Raw genomic sequence first — 21806 nt, forward strand, 5'->3', positions numbered from 1 at the left:
TGCACTCAGGTACACTCAGTCGCATATACGCGGTTCCCCAAAATCGAGGGATGCTGAGAAATTTCCTCGCCGGCGCATCCGCGTGGATAGTCCTGCGTTGTGACCGCTGATTAGTCGGAGAGAGACGGCGATAGCATATCCGAGCAGCTGCGACGTCTTGGCGGCTTGACGTTTCGATCAACAGCCCCGATGAGAGACTATCTAGGACTATCTAGGACTATCTGCGCCCGGAGGAAGATTTTTCGCGACTCTCGAGTTTGGGAATTTAGACATGCATGCAACTGAGTGTACCAGTTCGAATGAGCGCGAGTTGCAACTTGACGCTCGCTTGACGTCCGCGTACGTTATGCGTCTTTTTGCTGCCCGTTTTTCCATTCCCCACACCGCGGCGAGATCCGGCGATATACCCTCGCGGACGATCAATCTTGTTCTATCGGTCTAGCCGGTCTATCGGTCTTGGTCTATCGGTCTGGTCGCGCGGAGTATCGGAGCCGAAAGGAGGCGGAAAGAGATCGTACGCGGTGTCTCGGTGTACATATCAATCTTCGGATCCGCACTTTGCAAATAGCTCCTTCCACTGGCCGGGGTTCCGCCGGACGTCATACGTCCGCGTAACTTTCGGCTTTTCAATTCCGCGCGCTGCTTCGCGCGTATATCGGATTCGATAGCGCGCGCTATCGCGGCGAGAGAGAGAGAGAGAGAGCAGATCGGTCGTGAAGATAATCGCGGAATCCGCGTGTTCGAAGTTCGGCGCGAATTTATTGCAAAATGCCGCCGGTATCGCGCACCCCGCTGGATTTCGGGGATTTCCTAAATCTCCGGCCTGTCGGAGGAAACGAACGTGGAGGAACGCGAAGCGATTTTCCGTCGTCCGAGTAACTTTCGCCCGCGGAGTCTTAAGCGTGGCTCCTAGGCGAAGCCTATAGCATCCCCGAGGAGCCTCGAAGCCTGAAACTTGGAACGGTTTGCGGCGTTGGGTGGCTGGCGGAACCGCAGGAAAAGGGCAAGGAGGCGAGCGGGTGGGAGTATCGCACGCACGACGTGGCAGCAGCCTTCTCGGTTAAATGAGGCTAACTCCCTCTCTCTCTTTCCCGTTCCCCCCTTTCGCCCGCTCTTCCTCGCTCCTTCTCTTCCTTCCGCCCCTTTTATCCCGTCATTCTCTCCCTCGCAGCCACCGCGCTCTCGTCCCTCTCGCTCGAAGTCGAACTCTCTCTCGCCGCGTCGAGCTCGCTGGGCGCGGCCCCGCACCGACCGAAATCGATTTTGGAAAGACGAAGAGAGGGAGGGAACGATGCCCGCGCGAAGGAGAAAGATGTGATACAGATTACGAACCAGCCGGGCTTCCCTCTGATCTCCTCTGTATCGGGAGGGCGCCCGACACGGGAGGTCGTGCGCCGCTGGTAAGCAGCCCTCTCTCCTTCCTCCGCCTTCCTCCTACCTCGGTCGTATCTGAGCAGGACGCGGCAAAGCGCGTCCCGTCCCATGTGCCCTGCACAGCGATCGCTCGGCTCGCAAGGACGCGCGCCAGGATCGCCGATGCGCCGGCATTGCGGCGGATGGCGGGTCGGAAGGATATGTGGGGGCGATAATCAAGGGTCCGGCCGGGTGGGGCTTGGCCGCAGAAAGGAAAGTTCGCGGATGAAAGTAGTAAATCGCGGGGAACCGGTAAATGGGATCTTCTAATGGAGATATACGAGAAGATTTCGGGAAACCGCGCGCGAGTTCTCATCCGAAACGAGCAACGTGAGAACGCTGTGCCCCTGATTATAAGTTAAAAAAAAAATAACTCGATACGCCTGTGTTTTTATTTTAACGACCGTGTCCAATGGCTCTAAAGCTCCGGTTTAGTTTCCGAGAAAAGGGTCACCGAACGACCAGCCCACCGGGTTGATGTTTCGTACAGGAATTGAAATCATTTTTTCGATGTTTGGTAAAAATACTAATACCTGGACAAGCGTTTAATTTCGAGAATCGTTCTTTAATGGAAGAAAATGCTGTTGAATCAATAGAATTTCCAACAGCATGCGTAATTGGAGCAAATCTTCTTGCATCAAGTGATATCATTGAAACTAATACTTTAAGTATCGAAACAATACACAAAATAGCAGTTTTAATCATATTTGTCATTGAATTAACCCCTTGACTACGGCAGACTTTGAGACGCACCGGCCGTGCCATACGGCAGGAATTGAGTTTACGATGTACGCCGAGAACGGCGAACTTTTGGGTAGGGATGCATTTTTTTGAAAACATATTTCAATAATCAAAAAACTGAATTTTACTATATTAAAACAATATTATTTATTTCTCTGAACCGAATTACTATAAATATTACAAATTTAATATTAATGTAAAGCTTTTTTCGCAAGATATCTAATAGTCTAATAAAGTATAATTTGAAACATGGCTAAATACATAATCCTACATCACTTTCTTACATTGGTAATGTGTCTCACTTCTTTTGTTATGTTTGCGGCACACTGCACATTTGCGTTTTTTCGAATTGCTGCATTTTTTACATATGGAGACGGAAAATGCCTTTGTATTAAGCGAAAAGGCTGATTATTAGGATTTCCATCTATTGATTTACATTCATGTATTCCTCCACTCCTTCTAACCTCTTCTTTTTTAATATTTCGCTAATATTTAAATATTTAAATAGCAGGTGACTAACGAAATATGTACCAGCGAAATTAGCATTCACTCTCGTCTAATTGAGATAAGATCTATCAAAATAAATATCGATAAAATTTTCAGGGCGCCTTTAGGTGCCTTCCATGTCAGGAAGCCAAACTGCGTCGAGCGCCTATAGGCGCTCTCAGTGTCACAAACACAAAATTTCTAAGCGCCTATAGACGCCCACAGTAGCCTAGGGGTTAAGAAGATTTACTCCAATAACGCTGTTGCTGAAAATTGTATTGATACAACAATATTTTTTTCCATGTATTATTTTGGTCTTAAAATGCGAATATATTTAAACTTTCAACATATAATATATATATATATATATATATATATATATGTGTGTGTGTGTGTGTGTGTGTGTGTGTGTGTGTGTGTGTAATTCTATATTGAAAATTTAAATACTTACACTTAAAGACTAAACAAAAAAAAAACATTCAGAATTAGGCACGTGTTCAGACATTAGTATTTTGAATTATCGGAAAAATTAAAAATGTCAAAATCACAAATTTTCCGCTGCGTTCCGAGGTTACTCGAACCAGCTCGAGTCACCAGTTTCAGTTCAATTAGATTTTCTTTCATATGTATTAATCTTTTTGTAACCCGTATCCGTTCGCAGATGCGGAGCGGATTAAGTATATATGGCTTCCCTATAATCTCGTGCATCTCAAAGGCTACTATTTTCCTACTGAAAACAGCAGCGTCATATTTTATATAAGAAAACGCTCATTAGTCTATGTTACGTAGTCTACGTCAAAGCGACGTCGCATATAACAAAACGTAAACATGCTGAAATATACAAGGAGCCGAATACGAGTCGAAAGCAAAAGCTCCACAAATTATATCGCGCGCGACGCGAATTTTGTGTCAGCTCGTTGTTAGCCGCCGTGTTTTCCTCTTCGCGATATATCTCGACAAATGTAGGAAACTTTCTGAAAAAGTCTGGCGCGAAGCGAGCCATTAGCAAGATTATCGATCTCAATCTCGCGGGCAACGGCGGCGGTAACGGCGATGGCAAAAAGTGCGAGATTTTATCGATTACATCGAGATACACGATGCAGATCACGCAGGATGTTGCACGTTCCGGGATTTTCTCTGATCCGACGTATCGAGAGGGTCGCTCTTTTCGCGCGGAGGGATGCTCGTCCTCCCACCCTCCCACGAGAGAACGAGCTTAAGCCCGTGGCACACGCGAGCGTGTTTTGCCGGTGGCCTCCTTTGCGGATCGTCTTGAAACCCATCTCGCGTCTAAATAAAAAATACGGCGCCCCTCTAAACCGTCTATGTTTTCCGAGGGATTAATCGTTTTATTTGTTCAATATTCCCGCGTGTTGCGTCAATTTTACGACGGATTACGGATACGACGAGAGTCCCTTTCTACACTGTGCGCCGAGTAACGCGAGAACTCTCGCTTTCGTTGCGATTTCCCCGTCGGTTTATGCGTGAAAACGCCGGCTTTGCGCCGTGTGTCGCCGGCTTTACACTCGTACCGAGAGAAAGTACGACATCTGTGCGTACATACGCAGAGTGAGCGTCTCCCGATGAGCGCTACGAGCGAGATGGGCCGATTGAATTTTTCCCAGGAGGGTCCGGCCTGCGTTTGAAGATTAGATTTTAAGCCGGCGCTCGCATGTATCCGGTTATCGAACATTGAATTTTCCTCCCGCGAGGCGTCCAGATTTTTTTTTCTTTCTTTGAAGCGGCGAACGAACTAGAGGGTGTGTAGCCTGTGACCGTTACATAGCGACGATTTCGCGAGGCAGATAAAATTAATCATTGCGGATTGCGTAAAATCGTTCCCTGTGTCCGGCACAAAGTGATAGCTTTTCTTCGAGATTCTAAGGAAGAGCAAAGTTCATCCGCGCAATGAAATCAAGCGCCAGCGATTCGCTCGCGATCGCTTTACTTCTTAAATCGCTGGAAATTGAAAAAAAAAGACAGCATCGGTGGGCTAACATTTTAAGGGAAAATCGACGGCAAACTTCGCCGTTAAGATTAAGGGACATTCCGTGTAAGAAACGGCTTATCGCTGACGCAAGAGGGATTTTTCGATGCAGCCACTGACGGGGAAAAAGAAGCTTAACGATTCGCTCCTCCATGATCACCGCTTACCAGTGTTTTCTTCGAGGACTTCTCCGCGAGGCGACGGCGCTCGCGGTTCCATCGCGCGAAGGATCAATACCACGTCGCCCAACGAAAGCTTCTTTTATCCCGTATCGGACATATTCTCGTCTCCTTCGGTTAGGCGTGAGTGCCATATCGCTGTCACAGCCAACCCCGAATATAGATCCCAGCTGCGTGAAAGTGACGTTCCACTTTCGCCGGGATAACATGGCGTGTAAACAATGCCTTCTGTCACTTCACTCTCTAAATGTATATCTCGAATATACTCGCGCTCATTCATAAAAGATTAATTAATCTCGACGCGCAATTTCTTCTGAAAAACGTCGATTGCAAGTGTAAATGTCAACTTGTGCATGTGTGTGTGTGTGTGTGTATGTATGTGTGTTCACAAAGATCTCTTTAATTTCCCTCTTATAAAAAAGCATGAAAGGTCGATATTCGAAATGACCGAAATTGATATCAAAACTTTAAGAAAACTTAAAATTGGAGGAAATATAAGAATGAGAAATTCTGTGTCCTTCAATCAGAGAGCATCTGGTTATTCGTTTTCTGCTTGACGCAACCACATTTTTTTCCGTGTATCATTTCAATATTCCAGCAGTATCAAATCGATATTGACATCTAGTACTGTTCGCTAAAAATCAGTACTGGGTTGACACCTCGCCAGCAGTTATTTCTTACTTGGGTTCATGCGGCTGTTAAATTATTCACATGAATTCTGACAGTTTATCAGTCCACGTGTTAAGGAAGATAAAAAATTAAAATATGAAAGAAAATGGAAAAGAGAGAAATGGGTTTTTAGTCTGATAGAAAATTTCACTCTGATGCCTACTTGATTACACGAACTGAAACTTTTTATTATTATTTCCGTGAAATAATAATTAACTAAATAGCGTACGCGTAGCGCGCATCTGTGTTGGTCTTGCCATTAATAAATTACGGAAATAAAAGAGGTCGAATGCAACAGAAAGTATGTAATATTTATTAACGTTGTAAAAATAATTCTGGCTCGTTTGCTCATCAAATATTCTGCAGATACTCGAATTTGTTCTCTCCTGTATACCCTGAATTGTTGGGATATTTATGATTGCTGTATTATTTATATTCCGGTTTAAAATTCCTGTCATTACAATTTAACATAATACCTTCCTCAGGCATATTTTCTCGTCGGGCAAGTTGGCCGATGCATTTCGACCGGCGATTCGATCAAAACTTTCTCGATCTCGCAGCTGAATCCTACAGAGAGACGTTGTATCTAACTCCGATGAACTAGACGCGACACGAACGAGTCGTTCCTTTAAAAAATGCAAATGCCACGTGCTCGCGAATACGTGCGGAAATCGTATCCGCGATGTCCGATGTGCGCCTGTCCCGGATGCAGCAGCCTGAATATTCGAGAAGGCTAGGCGCACCGAGCGGATGTAAAAGTAATAAGGCGTCTCGTTGCGACACGAGTAAACTATATACACATGCATATATATATATTTATATATATATATATACATATATACCTAGGAGAAGTGAGACGAGCGATATTGTAGGAAACCAAGGCAGCTTTGTTCGTTTCTGGTCGAATTGCTTCCAGAGTTCTGACATTTCCGCGCGAGATGTTACTATTCTTTGCCCAGATCTTACTATTCTCCGCGCGGGTGGTCCTCCTTTTAAATCAATTCTACCTTATATATATATATATATATACGATCTTTCATATCCGATATATTCGATTTTCCACCGTTGAATATTATCCTTATACTATTTATAACAATATTCATTGTTTTCATTCGTTCGTCAATTGCAAAGATATTTCCGGCAAAGTGTTGAAAATTCACGTGAGAGGAGATAGCGGTGCATGCGAATTTAGTCGAGTGGAAATATCCGCTCGCAATCGCTCAAAGATCTACGAGCGCAACAAACTCGACTCAACAAACAAACGAACTTTACGCATATACACACACATCTGCCGCGTATCGTTAATTACACGTCAATAAATAATAAGCAAACATTTTCGTGGGCGGATCGGAGTTTCTATAACACGAATTTGAGAGCTCAGCTGCTTCGAGAAAATCGTTTATCTTGCGCACGTGGCGGAAAATCGCGGAAAATGTAACAAATTTAAATGCAAACTTACACTAGCGGTGTACGGAGAGTGCGAAGGGGTGCGCAAGGAGAGTTTCGTGTGTGTGTGTGTGTGTGTGTGTGTGTACGCGAGCTTCGTCCAAGTCAGCGACGACGCGAAGTTAGCGAGCGGTAATCAGCTGGTTGCCGAGGGACTGTTATGAGAAACGTGTCTGGCATGGCGTATATGCTGCGGTAATTAAATTGTTGCGCCTACATATCCGTCGAGCGCGGTAAGTAACCTGTCGTCGGATTACGCGAGACACGTCGCCTCATTCGAAATCAATCCACGTGCGCGCGCGCTACCTTAATTCGGCAACCCTCGATTATTCGTTTCGCAATGGCGCAGGATGTACGTATCGGCTTCTTCTGAACTTCCGCCAGAAAATATCGCGCCACCGCGATCGCGGAGATATTATTTTCGACGGGGCGAATCACAGCTATCATTCATCAGCGCGAAATGCACTGATCGAAAATATCGTTACTACTTTGCGGTGTCACAAAAAATGTATTCCTGATACGCGAACGTTTCGAATAGAACGGAGATTGCAAATTTTTTCCATTTGAAATACCCGGCGAAATCGCCCGCAACGTTGTCGCTTTTAGTGATGTAACTCAGAATTCACGTCGCCTGTCAGTGTTCGTATTAGCGAATTAGGTGACTATAAAAATGTATTCTCAGTTAATTAGAAGGATACGTAATATGTAACACGTAATACGTGTGTCTTATGTAGAATTATATATTATGTATTTGAACTACAAAATACTTTGTAAAAGTGTAGTTACTTTAGTGGAGTTATTGTAGTTACTTTATCGGACGCACAATACGACTGACAACTTACGATCGACTTAAAAGTGTGCTAATTGTATTGCCGAAAAGCGCAGCATCAGCTTTATAGCTGTTTTCACTGCTTTGCCCCTTTCTGTCTAAAGAAAATTAATAATATAATAATAATAATAATAAAGGCCTACCAAATCTAATAATTGGATTAACATCAAAAGATGTGGCCGAGGGAATGATCCGCTTAGGAATACGCGACGCGGAAAAATTTTCCATATTTTCTTTTTTCCTATGGTGAAAAGAAAAACGAGGAGAGAATTGCAGTATTCAGCTTTCCTTGTTCCTATTACACGACCCTACCTGGGCCCTTGTGAGCAATCGAAAATCATATTTGACTAACTCCTCATCGGAGCACTGCAAGGTGGCAGCGTTCGAGCTGAAACCTCGAAGATTCGAATTGCACTGCCGAGTGTCCCAGCGCGCTTCGAACTTCTCCGAGTCTTCGTTGGTTCGCGTCCAAAGGAAACGCAGGATCGATAGAGCCTCTCAATTTTCGTCTCTTTTCCGGAGTGCTCTCGTGGCGGTCAGAGAGAGAGAGAGAGAGAGAGAAAGCTGTAATTCGGTATGTTTCAGAATCAGGGGTCAGGCCATAAAGCAAGCTGGGGCGCGGCCGTAAAATCACTCGCAAAACCGGCGGTTTAGTCCGGCAGCATCGTAGAGAGAATAATCCGGCGGCGCCCGCGCTTCGTTTCGTCGTTAATTTCATACACATTTACCCGCAACGGCATTCTCCTTCTTTATTACACGGCGCGCGCGGCGCTTAACTCTTCGCTGCGCTACTCGTTTTCGATCTCGCCTGAAATTCGCGCGTGATGCACACACCGCATCTCGAAAGTCACCTGAGAGCTCTATTCTCGGTCGTAAATTTTAATGAGCTATCGAACACACGCTGATAATGATGATCGATTGATAGATCGATCTTAGCTTGTGCTTGTGTGGAACCGAACCGTCGAAAAAAAAAAAAATAGATCAGTCGTTAATACGTAACGAGAACGGGAAAAGTGAGACGTGAGCGTTTAGAGGGAAAACGGATCGGCGATAATTTGACTAGCGTGAGCCAAAGTGAGAAGACTTCCTCCGTTTCGGTGTGTAACCTCACTTCGTGCCGCAAATTGTATCGAAAAGTTAACCCCGCGCGCCTCGACGCGCCAGCCGCGGCAATTTGAAGCCGTTCATCCGCACCGATGAAAAATCGCTAAATCGTGAGTTTAAAACTGCGAAGCGGCAACTGATCACTCGGAAGTTTCGAGAAAGGTAACTGCGAAGTTCCGGAGCGTTATATTATCGCGCAACGCGATATTAGAAAGTAGAGAGGAGTTAGTACGTAATATACAGCGACATTCGATACGTGATATCGCGATGAGCGGTCGCGAATGCGATTCGTCATTCGAATTCGAAAATAAAAGGAGAAAATTTCTACTCCGCCCTTTTGCACGACGTTTCGTTTCTCATTCTCGGGCGAGCCATGCGTGATTTTTAGGTCTCCAATTAATTCCCGCGCGACGCGTCGCCACAGTTGGCCGCCCGGGGTTTCGCTCGGAAACAGGAGGTATCAGAAACAACGGATAGCATTGTTGTCCTGGAATGTCTTGAATTTCGTCAAACAGAGCGAGCGTCGTGTACGCGCACATCCCCGTCGATGCTCCGAATTCCCACTGTCGGTGATTGCATTATTCCGAGAGCGCGTCCTGTTGCACGGCTACTGAGCGCGGACTTTAATCTGATATATGCGGCATTCGCACATATCGAGGGGCCCGCCATTCAATTACATCTTTATCGAATAAAAGGCATCAAAGAGCTCGGTGTAAAATTATGCACAAAGTGTTGCGAATGCGCTTTGTATGAACAAATACTGAATGTGAGAAGGAATGCTTGAAATATTCCGCGCTTCGCGCAGATGTTGAATCAAAAAGGGAAACGGACACGCGATAATCAACGCGATATTCACGAGCATTTTTTTTTTAGACACTCGACCTCACGGTCGGAAACGCGCGCGATAAAGTCCGCCGTGTATCGGCGTAATTGAATTAAATTAAAAATAGCCCATTGTGCGGCACCGAGTGATGCCGTTCGTCCCCGGCGTTGATTAATCGCGACAATTACGGATGGAACGTGAGTCGCGATGAAAGGTATCGCGCGCTCGGTTTTTTGTAAGGGTAATATACGTCCCGAGGGATGTTACAACGTGCGAAACAGGATCGACACCTTGTCGGCGGCACTTCATTAATCACCCTCCGTCCGGGCTTTAGCGTGTTCCCCCCCGCCGTCGAGTACGCACTTTTCCGCGCGAACTCGCGGAAACTTTCTCCCCGCGCACACGAAGACGACGACTCCGACGATCGTTCTTTGCAAAAGAAAAAGCAATCATTAGATCACCCTGTAGAGGAAGCGCCGGAGGAACGGACAGTACAATCGGCTTAATTAGGTGATTGGCCTACCTAGGATCGATCGGACTGCAGGGGCCGCCTAATGCCGTTTTAATCAACCGGCCGGTATGCGAGACCTCGTTAGGTTTCGGATGCCGCAGGAAAGTTCTGTATCCTTTGGCGGGCTTCGGTACCGTCCCATCCCTAATTTGACGGAATGAATAAGGAAGAGGCTTCCCTCGTGGTCCTCCGAGTCGGACGAAAAAGTTCGCTCCTCCCTTTGTGCTTCTACACGATTTCGCGAATAATACGGATAACTTGTTACTCGGCCCTAATTTAAATGGCAGTGCCGCCCGATTGAGTTATTTGCGTTATAATTCACGAGCACTGGCGGCGGGAAGAGGAAAAATTAAAGAGGAGATACGATTTGCACGAACGACCCGGGTTAATGAGAAATTAATCAGGGCGTGCCCCGAGTCTGTAGTAGCCCTGGACAGGCGTGCTCCGGAAACAAGCCTGTCTTCGGCGAGCCTCGATATGACCCAGAAAGGCGTCTTGAATGAAATTTCGCGGACGCCCCTAACAAGACCTGCGGCTGACAGTAGCGCTGTCAATTTTAATCACCCGGATACCCGAGTCTTTCAGTAACCGAGCTAATACGGCTGACCTCGGACGATGTAAATTGATCTTTCTAACGAGCGTTACATTTCTGTGCAGGGCCCGGATAAAAGTGGGGGAAAAATTGCGCAGGTCCTTCCTGGTGTTGAAATTTCTAGCCGACGGAACGCTTTAACGGAGGCGAAATCGGCTTTTCGGACACCAACGGTTCCTTGAGCGGGAGGAGCGCGCGAGGACGATAAAACGGGGAGATACGAGCTCCACGTTCTATACTAATATTTTAGATCAAAGGGTTGAATTCCCCGATCGCGGTCAATATTACGAGCGCGGCGGTGTATAGAATTACCGCGCGATTCCGTCCAAGTGTACTCGCGATGATAAGCGATAAAAGGGCGTTTTACCGCTGCCATAAATGCAAAGGGTTGGGAACGGGGCGCGCTACGAGAGAACCGGTGATTTTTCTCCGATACCGAGAGAGGGGAAAATCCGCTGCGACTCTCTTTTCTTCCTCCCTCTCTATCCGTCTCTCTCCTTCTCAACGGTGGAGCGAATCGACGTACTACTTTTAAAACGGTCTCGCCGATCTCGCAGTCTCTCGGCATCGGAAATACGGACACGCGTTATCGGTAGGTCTACATGTCCTGCGTACACACCGGAAGACATATTCAGCGGGAGGAGGAGGAGAGGGGAGAAAGGGGAAGGGTAATAGAGAGTACAGCGCAGGCTGGCCGTCTAATCTGAGGTTTAACGTGCGCGGGTCGCCGGGTTCGAGCCCGCTAATGGAACGTTAAGCCAGCTGAGCCTCGGCTAACTTTGTACACCTTATCGAGCAAGGAGGTCTGATCGAAAGCTCTCGTTTACCTCGGCGTCGCGACGCCTTGTTCCTGTCGATCAAACAGGTGTTCGCCTCGGGCAGGCGTTTACAACGGCGATCCGCTTAAGAGGTCTCGCGCGCGCGCGCGCGATCAAGGGCTGTTTCGTGGAGCGCAACAACAACGTCGTTCTTAATCATGAAACGTATCCTGACATCGGCATCGGCCGGATCAATAAAGCGAGTTTCGTAAGACGCGAGCACGACGTGTCGCTTATTATTGGGTATTAATTAACAGACGGTCGATCGACAGGCGGGCCAATACAAATTCATTAAGCGATCCGATTCCGACGATACTTGCCTGACTAATTAATAAAGCATGACGCTTGCGCGTTCTGGTTCGTTTACGCGAGAAGTTGATCACCGACCCGGTTCTCTTGTTTGCGTTTCTAATATTTGCGATTTCCATGTTACCGCCATCGAGTCGCGCGCGAGATTCCCGGGGAGCCCGAGATACTCGCGGCTGAAATCCGCCGCTGAACGGCCCGACGAAATTAATTCAACGAGCGGCAGCGCAGAAATTGAAACTCGGATTAGGCGCCGGGACGTTATCGAGCGCGACGCGCAATCTGCTGATAATAAATCGCGCCGCGCCAGCATTAGTAGCGTTACTTACACGCGTAAGTTTGCCTCCGTCGTAATTAAGTCGTAAAGCCATTTCATGGAAGATGTTTGCCTCGCGGCATGAGCTGCTTACGAAACCGCAGATGTTGCCTCGTGATGTTTGCCATTTCTGAAAGACGCGCGCGTCATGGAGCGATCCGAGCGAGATGAGGTCGCGCGATTCGCGATCGCGAGGAGCTTCCGGTTCGTCTCCTACGCGCAGATCCGCCGTGAAGCGAACGCCGGATCCGAGATCCAGCGGGGAAATGTCGAAGAGAAACGGAGAAAGAGGGAGAGAGCGGGATGGAGGAAGAAAGCGGCGAAATGGTATTCGCGCGATTAGCCTCGCGAAGTTTCGCGGACCGCTGAATTCGAATGGCGAGGTTAACACTTGAGATCGCGAGCAGTGGCGTAACGGGGCTTCTTTCAATTACGTTTGTTTGCGTTCCTTCGTCTTATCATCGAGCCAGAAATACATGTCAATGACTTTTGACACGTAGATACCGGAGGGTCAATTGAAAATAGCGATTATTGCGGCGGAAAGAAGTTTAAGCTTAAGAGTAACCGCTGAACGAGCGAAAGCGTACCTGCCGCGCCACAAGAATGAAGCCTCGTTGCTGGAAAATCAACGATGGAAGCTTAGCTTTCGTCGATTGTAAGGATCGACCCTTGACCCCTGCCGCATTACGCCGCTGCTGCTCGCGGCTGCTCCTCGATTCGCGGCCACCGTGTATACTCCGGAGGAAGCATTAAATCGAATCGGACCTAAATCGCGCGTGGAAGTCGGAAAGCTCGCAAGCACGAGGCGCCAGTTCAGGAGAAGAGGGAAAACTCAAGCTCGTACATTTATTTCACAAATTACAGCCGCGGTGCGGGGACCGTTCGGGTCCACCTGCAGCTAAAGCAAACTTATGGCCTCGATCGGAGTCGTATATCGAGGCAAGAAGTATCGCGGATAAGTGTCCTCGCTTCGAAGAAAATCCGTTAAGCAGCGCGGGGGAGATATCGGCTGCTTCCCGGAGGAACCACATTTTCTACAGCGAGCGAGTTACTCGGAAGATTGCGGCGCGCGCAGCTCTCCCGAAGCTCGAACAAATGCGCTCCGATCTGTGTCAGAGGCCTTTTTTACACAAACAATAGTCCGTGCGTATTACCGTGGAATTTCTGACGAGATCAAATGCATCTCTCGCGTATCGGAGTGTATACGTCAAAATTTATACCAACGTCGCTCGAAATAACTCGCGGAAGCGAGCGAAGCAATTCCAAATCGATATTAGGTTTCGTTCTAGATTCCATTTATGCTTGAGGTATCGGGAAGCCAAACTTGCGGAGATTTTACTTATTAATGGCGCAATATTGAGTGGCAATTCAATGGTACATCCAGCGAAGTTCCAACGACGTCGCTATCTTCTTAGCGGGGAGTACCGCGAAATCCTGTTATCTACTTAGTATGAATAAATTTCAAGCTTCTGCGCTCGGTACGGCGCGCGACGTCATTACCATAGAATTTACTAACTATAAAATATGTCGTCCGCCGTCGACGTTCGTCGTTTTACGTGCTTAACGTGCTCGGATTTTTCCAAAGCGTGTCGTCGTCGAAGATTCCCGGCGAGAGGAAACTTTAAATAGCAAACGGTGGGTCGAGTATCGATTCGCCATCCAGAATCTCATCGTGACAACGTCGCTCTTGGGAATCTCGAGAGAGGAAAGAAGCGCGAATTATGTGGACCGATTAGCGACGTGAGTCGGTTTTTACTGCGCTCTTCATGAAATTAAGATTACGTAAGAGTCTACGGGAAATCCTCGACATGTGAAAATGGAGGCAGACTATGAGAATAAGTAAGGTCCAAATATATTCTCCGTTAAAGGGCGTCAATGAGAAATTGATCACAAATAAAGTTACATCTTTCATTTACATTCCTGTTGCAGGCTTGATTGACGAAGATTGCTTTTGGGAGCAAGTATTTCTGTAATTAAACTTCCTTGAAAGTTCTTATTGACAAGAAATTGATTCAAAATTTCTTCGAGGCTTTCCTTCAGACACTTTTTGGCAAATCACGAACATTCTATACGATAGAAATATAATTAATGATAATAATTGATAATAATTGATAATATTACAATAGGGTGTTTATTCAAACCCGAAAAAAATTCCCCAATTTTATAGGCAATTTGTTAAGACTATTTTTATGAAACTTTATAAAACTTATAAAGTTTATATAAAAAATTTTGTCTTAATTAAACAAAATTACATCTAACATGGAATCGTTATCTTCAATACTGAGTATCGGTCGTAAAATCAGTATGCTCTAAATATCAAAACAACATAATTAAACATTTAAATTATATACATAGATATAAAACAAAAGAGAATCTATTATAAAAAAAAAAATGGTAATAATTAAACAGAAATTTAAAGAAACAATTTTAAATATACGTATACATAGAATGTTAATAACTTCGCGTCGACAATTTATATAATTATTCCTGGTTAATTAAAATTAAAATTAATTAAAAATCAAATAAAAAACCCTGAACTATTTTTTAATGATTTTTAATGAAAACAATTTTAAATAAAATTCAACCAACCACACAATATTTGTAAATGAACAACGCAATAATACGACCTGCAGACAAATGTCCATTTTTTAAATTTCTTGATTTCCAATAAAATTCCCTGATTTCCAAATTCCAGGAGAATTCTAGGTTTTCCAGGTTTTCCAGGTAATAGGTATCTTGTACAATTGTTGTAACAATAACTGATACAGTCGATAAGAACACGCGCCGTTTCATCATCGGATAAATTGTTCTTCCGATAGAAGTGCACTTGTAGTTTAGTCTGCCATCGAAGCAAGTCGGATTCGCGTCATTCGGCAGCCGAGAGAGGCCACGTGTCGCCCGTTCCGGCTCGTTTCTTCGACGGATGCGTCATAGAGTGACGCGGGAAAAGAAAGAGATGACGAAGGGAAGCCAAGAGGAACGGACGCGCGGAGCTACTTTATTTGTTTCCTAGAGTGTTGCGCGCGGCGCAGCCATTAAGCGAGAATGGGCCAGCGCGATTTATGCGCGGCTAGATTATCTGACAGATAACCAGTGGTGGCCAGATAACCGACGGAATTTCTCGTATGGAGGACGGATCAAATTTATCACCATCGACCTACTTAGCTCTCAAAACGCGGGCTCTATGGAGCGACGGGGTAAACGAAACTTTTGTAATTGTTCCATCGAATTGCCCGGCGCGGTTCCCAGCCTCCCCTTTGTTGCCCTTTAACGATCATCGAATACATTGTCTCTACTTGGAAACGACCGGCAAGGTGGAGTTACCGAAAGCCCGTCCGAATGTCGCCAGGGGAAGAACGTCCGGGAAGAAGGGGGCGCGAGTGTGATAAATTTTGCGTGTTTTTAGCGAGATTATATAAGCGTGATTAATAATGGAAAACATACATAAATAAAATATGCATTTGATGCATGAAATGCGTGTAATTACGAGCGAGTCGATATGCAAAATTCATATCTCGCGAATTTTATGCACTTATCTTTTATTAATTATATTAATAAAATTTATAATAGAGTGGATAATGACAACGAGGTTTCACGCGTGTTGATTAATTGCAGGGATCCGTAGGACGCGGATATTGATATGGATATCGTATTAATTCGGGGGAGAGCGGATATGCTCTAATTTTTGAAAGCGATTTTTCCGATTTACGTTAATCAATACAACGGAGTAAAAATATTGCCGCGGACATCGGGGCGGATAACGCGAGTTTCAGATGGCAAACACCGTTTCTTGGTTTTCGGGGAAGGTGTCAACGCCCCCGCGGGGTAAAAACTGTATTCTTTGCTACTCGAACGATCCAGTAACCCGCTTTCGCGGAGGACCCGTTGCCAAGAGTGTTATAACGTCTGCAAGCAAACAAGGACGAGCATCCGGCAGCAATCGGATCACTTATAATCGCGCCAATTTGCGTCCGCTGTTCCTTCCTCGTTAACATTAATCACACGCCAATTACACACCGCGGTCCAGTAACGCGACATTAAATGGACACAAATTACGAAAAGGTATAAATTTCGGAAAACGCGAGCGAGTGTAAAATAAATTGCTAATTCCTTAAAATGCCTCGCCGAGGCGAATAATTCCGCGTTATTAATGCAAATGCGAGCGAACGCGGAGTGCGGAGCCATTCCATTATCATCGTGAAACGTTATGAAATGTTAAAAGCACGCCGTGCGTACTCGGTTCTAAAAATGTTTGCGCGCGTCGGTTAATTTTCGCGAAAGCTGAAATCCGTTGTTTTATTCAGGTACGATTAAAAAACGTAACCGTGATTAAAGAGCGCGCACGCGCGCAGCTCGGAACGGCTCGATTCACAATGCAGGCGAGACTTTTGTAATTGTTCTATCGATTATCCTTCCGTTTTGCCTTCCTTTGTCGCGCGCGCAGCCCTCTCCCTTCTTTGGAAAATAAATGTTCCTCGTCGCAGAGCCGATCGAACGCGCTGCCCGAAATTAAACGGTTAGGCGTGTCCAGGAGTGTTCCCCGTCGCGACAAACGAGCGTCGTAACACCTCGAGATAAATTGCGCGATTACGGTAAAATCTCCTCGCGATTAACGAACTCACGTCGCTCCCTATGACGGACCTCCTTGCTTAGAAAATAAAAACTCCGACTTCGGAGCGCCGTGAAATTCTGTTAGGATCGAAGCTGCGCCACGAGCGTTTTCCATTTCCCTGACATTCCATCTACCGAATGAGGCACGGACAAATAAGCCGTGATGAATCGTAAATCTCCGACGCACCCTTTATGCGACGACGCGGTACCAGGTAGTTTTAATAAGGGCAGCCAGTGAGTGCACATAACAACAAAAGTCACGGTACACTCGCGCCGGCTTCGTGTTACTACGGTTTATGCATATCCGTCGTGCGTATAAAGCTACTATCACGTTACTAAAGCCCCACGGGGGGGGCGACGTGGAGGACGAGGTTCAAGGCGCAAAGCGGCCGTCGTTCGGTCTGAAAACGTTATATACACTCGGAGCAAACCAAACCGACGTGACTTATTCACACGAAAAATGAGGACAACGCGTCGATCATTCTGTCATCGTGAACTTGAGGTTGCGAAAGAATTACGACACCGTATACATGCGGGAGGATACACGTGTGATGTGAAAATCTGTTCAAGTTAGCCGGATAGTTTTTCAAATCGCTGCAATTAATCCGGAAGATTGCAATATTGAAGCAAACACGAAACTGGCGATAAAATGGTTCGTTTCAATTTCATACCAGAATAAATACGATACCACGCAATATTTCTATTAAAAATACACACTGTTAAAAAAGATAAATCAGGATAGATTTCAAATGTTCAAAATATCAAAGAACTTCTCTTCGTATCTGTAATATTTTGTAAAAAAGTAAAAAATAGTAGTGTAATATAGTAGTGTAATATTTCGTGAAAAAATAAAAAGTTCATCATTTTAAATCTTTTTCTTTTAACTCACCGGAATAGCAGGAACTCGGGATTGGCGGATCATTTTCTACTAAAATTCTGGAACGGAAAATGTCACCATCGCCGATTAGATACGGCGGTTAAAAATTTAAAAAGAAAATTGCAGATGAATATGAACGTGTTAATCCTTCGCGATCGTTGTAATCTAACGACTTTTATTTTCAGCACAATGTCCCAGTTTTTGGTCGCAAATGGTTCAATGCAAGAACACGGGAAAAGTTAGAATAAACTCACCGTCGAACCAACTCCGTTCGGCCCGAACTGGATCCTGCGGTGCGACATCGCATCCACCAAAACTGCACTTAGCGGCAACGGCGTTCAGCGTGTGTGGTCGCAATCTCAACAACGGAACTGTAACAAAAAGCAAGTTTTCTAGTTAGCTACATCGATAAACGTGAACGTATCGAAAACACAGAGACTCAAAAGGAAGTGTGTTTTTCTTTTGAGACAAATGAAAATAAAAGATGTAGGTTACCCTGAGACTCAATGTGATAATATTGAAACTTCATAGCTTCTCCGTCATCGCGGAAAAGAGGGATATCAATGTGCGATGATAACACGCCTTATCAAAAATAGAAACGAATTCAAATTAGAGAGCCACCCGAGAGAATTATCCGCGCGACCACCCGGTTGTCTTGAGCAATCGTACAACCTCGGCGCAATAAACCACTTTGTAAAGTGTTTCGCCCGGCGTCATCGCTATCAAAATTCTCTATCGTCACCCTAATTGACTCCGCAATACCCTGGTAAACTTCATGCATGTTTCACGGATGATAGCGTGATGCAACATAGCGCGTAGTTCGGCCTGTCGGAGCGTATAGTGTTTTAGGTGGTCGCACGGTCGTCGGTCGCGAGGGAGGAAGGGCGAGAGGAGGGAAGGGACGAGCGGCAGCAGGCGCGTATCACCTTTATACTCCTACTGCTTGCGAGTTATTTATTTTTATGGGGGTTTCCCACCCTATGCCGCGCGCGTGGTCCTCCAGGACTCGAGAAGCGAGGAGAGAGAGAGAGAGAGAGAGAGAGAGAGAGGAACAAGTTCGGATAGTCGAACGCGGGCGGCGGTGGTGGCGGCGGCGTTACGGCCTTCTCTCGTCTCCCGCCTGGCTCCTGCCGGAGAGATACCCCTCTCTCCGTCAGGGGGTGAGAGAGAAACCCCGTGCCCGCTTAATGGCGTTACGGGGTTGCCATGGTTACGGTGAACCCCATGGAACCGACGCCACCGCCGCGCCCCAGCGGAAAGCCCATTTATTCTGGAAAAACATTATAAGAACGGCACGAGCCGCACCAAGGTCGTTACTCGCCGGCACTTGCATCCCTGTCTATATTCGCGCTCAACTGTGCACCCCGTTGCACACTGTGGCGTCCTGGACACGTCTCCGTGCACGCGTGTACACGCGGCGGGTTGCGTCCGTTTTTCCGATGCGCCGAGGAAACGTGACGAGAGGCCGCCGAAAAAGCAAACCCTCCGCTGTGTACAGATTGTCGGGCGCGGGAGAGAGAAAAAGAGAGAGAGAGAGAGGGAGAGAGAGCGGTGAGAAAAGCAGCACGTGAAGTCAGAAATCACGAGCCTCCCCGGGCACTCGCGACTTCAACGGAGGGGATCGATTCGGTTTATTATCTCGGGCGGCGAGCTACAGGCGGGCCTCCTCCGCGCGATCGCGCTCCTCCTCGCTACGTTAGGTTTGATTTTTCTCGCGGGGAACGTTGGAAAAAAGAAAATAGCAGCGGAAGCGCTCGCAGTTAAATAGCGGCTGTAAACGGGCCGCCCCATAAATCCCAATCTCATTTTTAACGTATGATTAGGGGATGTGAAGTAAGGGTTCCACGGGCGAGTTAACGGTTACCGGCGCTCGACACGGCGGATGAAGCGAAATGAAGGAGATCGATAAACGAATGCAAGGAGCGCGTAATATTTGAAAAGCGCAAATTGAAAACGAAAAGCGGGAGGAGAACGGTAATTACGTGTTATTAACGATATAATTCGCTGTCCGATGCTGATATCGTATTATATGTTAAATGTGCAATATTTCGTTGCCTTATAATAATGTAATAACGTAATATCACGATGAAAGCGAATAAATTAACACGCTGCTAACGCTCACGGTTATACTTCTTCCACAGAGGCAACGCTGAAAACTGCACAAAAGACCGCATCGTCCGACCTGGTTGAGATTTAATTTATCATTACAACATGAACCGAAAATAACTTAACATGCATGATTTTATTGAGCAAGAACGAGAGAGAAGGCGACAGAAGGGGGAAGGAGAGAGGCAGAGAGAGAGAGAGAGAGAGAGAGAAAGCCGCAGAGGTAGAAGCAACCTTTCCCGCGGTGCGTCAAAGCGGACGAGACGCATTAATTAAAACAACGTAGAATCGCATTGCGTAAATACCGGCCGCTTCTGTAAACACACACGCCGCAGCATGATACCGACGCTCTATATCACGGTGGCGATACACTACCATGACAAACCCGCTGAATTTGGCAGAGATATTAAACGTATTAATAAATCCGCTTACATGCCGCGTTGCGAAATAATAATCCACTGAATAATTTGCGAAATACGCCACCGCAATCGAACCGTGCGCCGCTTTTACGAGTGCTGCACGAGCTGTCCCAGGATCGCCGGTCACATTAATTTCAATCACCGGACTCTTGTATCGATACAAAGGTGATTCCCCGACAATCATAACGTCGAAGCGGACAGCACGGACAGTCCGCAAGACACAAACGATCGCGAGCGAAAACGTCTGTCGGGAGAAAATTGCAAAATCTCGGGAAAATCATCCGAGCGAGAAATACGGAGCAACGCGCGAGGGAAAGAATCATCCCTTCTTGCGGAACGGCAGGCGAGCGAAATAATTCGAGCCTCGCGAAGAGCCGAACGAAGTAGTTGAAGCTCTCGCGCACAACCGCGCGGTCAGCCGCGCGCGCGTCCTTTGCGGATAATTCTCGCGCGTCAAAACATCGGGCAATTAACCCCGGAGGGGATTTAAAAGCGAGTTCAAAGAGCGCCCGGAGAAAGCAAGGGAGGGAGAAGAAGAGAAAATCAGTGAGAGAAAGAGAAAGAGAGTTAGAAAGGGGGCAAGGGGCATCTCCCGCTTATATATCCCACGAGGGAGGGGGCCATCGTCGCCAAGGGAGCTCCGTATTTCTCTGGACGACCGCAGGGGAATTACTAAGGATTACATGAAAATTCTATTATCGTCTTAACATCGTGCCTCATAACGACGCGTGAGGAAATCGGGCTGATGTTAACGCGTATCAATCCTCGTTTCGACGCGATACCGTCCCGGCGCGGATGCACTCCGATCTGGACTGCGCACGACGTGTGTGCTTTTATTCGGCTTGCGAATGACAGATCTTGACGCGTTTCACCGTCCGTCAGCCATCGGTATATCGGTTATATGGATACTGCGAGGTCCTACAGCGCCGCGATAACACGCTGTCTGCACGGTTGGCGACCTTTATCGGGTAAGGGGGTCAGTTACTTCTCGGTTTGTTCGGCCCGGCTATTTTTTTCTCCCTTTTTCGACGACGAGAACACGCGACACGAGACCGCGCATCGGCTGTGGAAATGTCCGAGTTAATGGTGCCTCGCAGTCTGTATTTTGCGGACCGTACGCTCCTCTCCCGCGTATCATTCCGAGCCCGAATTTTGCCGACAGTTAATTAACGTTGCGAGCGATACAATAAAAAGCCGAAACAATCGAAAAACGGCGGTGTTTGTAAAAAAACAGATGTTTCTCGTTTAAGATTACAGCCACAGCCGCCGAGCGAAGGCGGAGCGTTCGTTCGGATACATTGCCGAATTCGCAGGGGGAGGGGCAAATTGGAACGAAATGATGGAATGCATTGTCGGAAGCAATTAAGTTTTATGAGGGCCGAAAATACAAAATACGGTCGCACATTCGCTGCCGAGCACCGGGGCGCGCTCGCGTGAGGAACGAGAGCGCGGCCAAATCCCATGTCCATTACGGTCCCAAGCGATCCCAGCTAAGCGGACTTAACATTATGTTTAACGTCAGCGACGCGTGATGCGCGGAGCCGATAATAACGAGAGAGAGAGGGAGAGAGAG

This window comes from Dinoponera quadriceps, unplaced genomic scaffold (genome assembly GCF_001313825.1).
Source record: "Dinoponera quadriceps isolate SergipeBrazil2010 unplaced genomic scaffold, ASM131382v1 scaffold1872, whole genome shotgun sequence".
Lineage (NCBI taxonomy): Eukaryota > Metazoa > Arthropoda > Insecta > Hymenoptera > Formicidae > Dinoponera > Dinoponera quadriceps.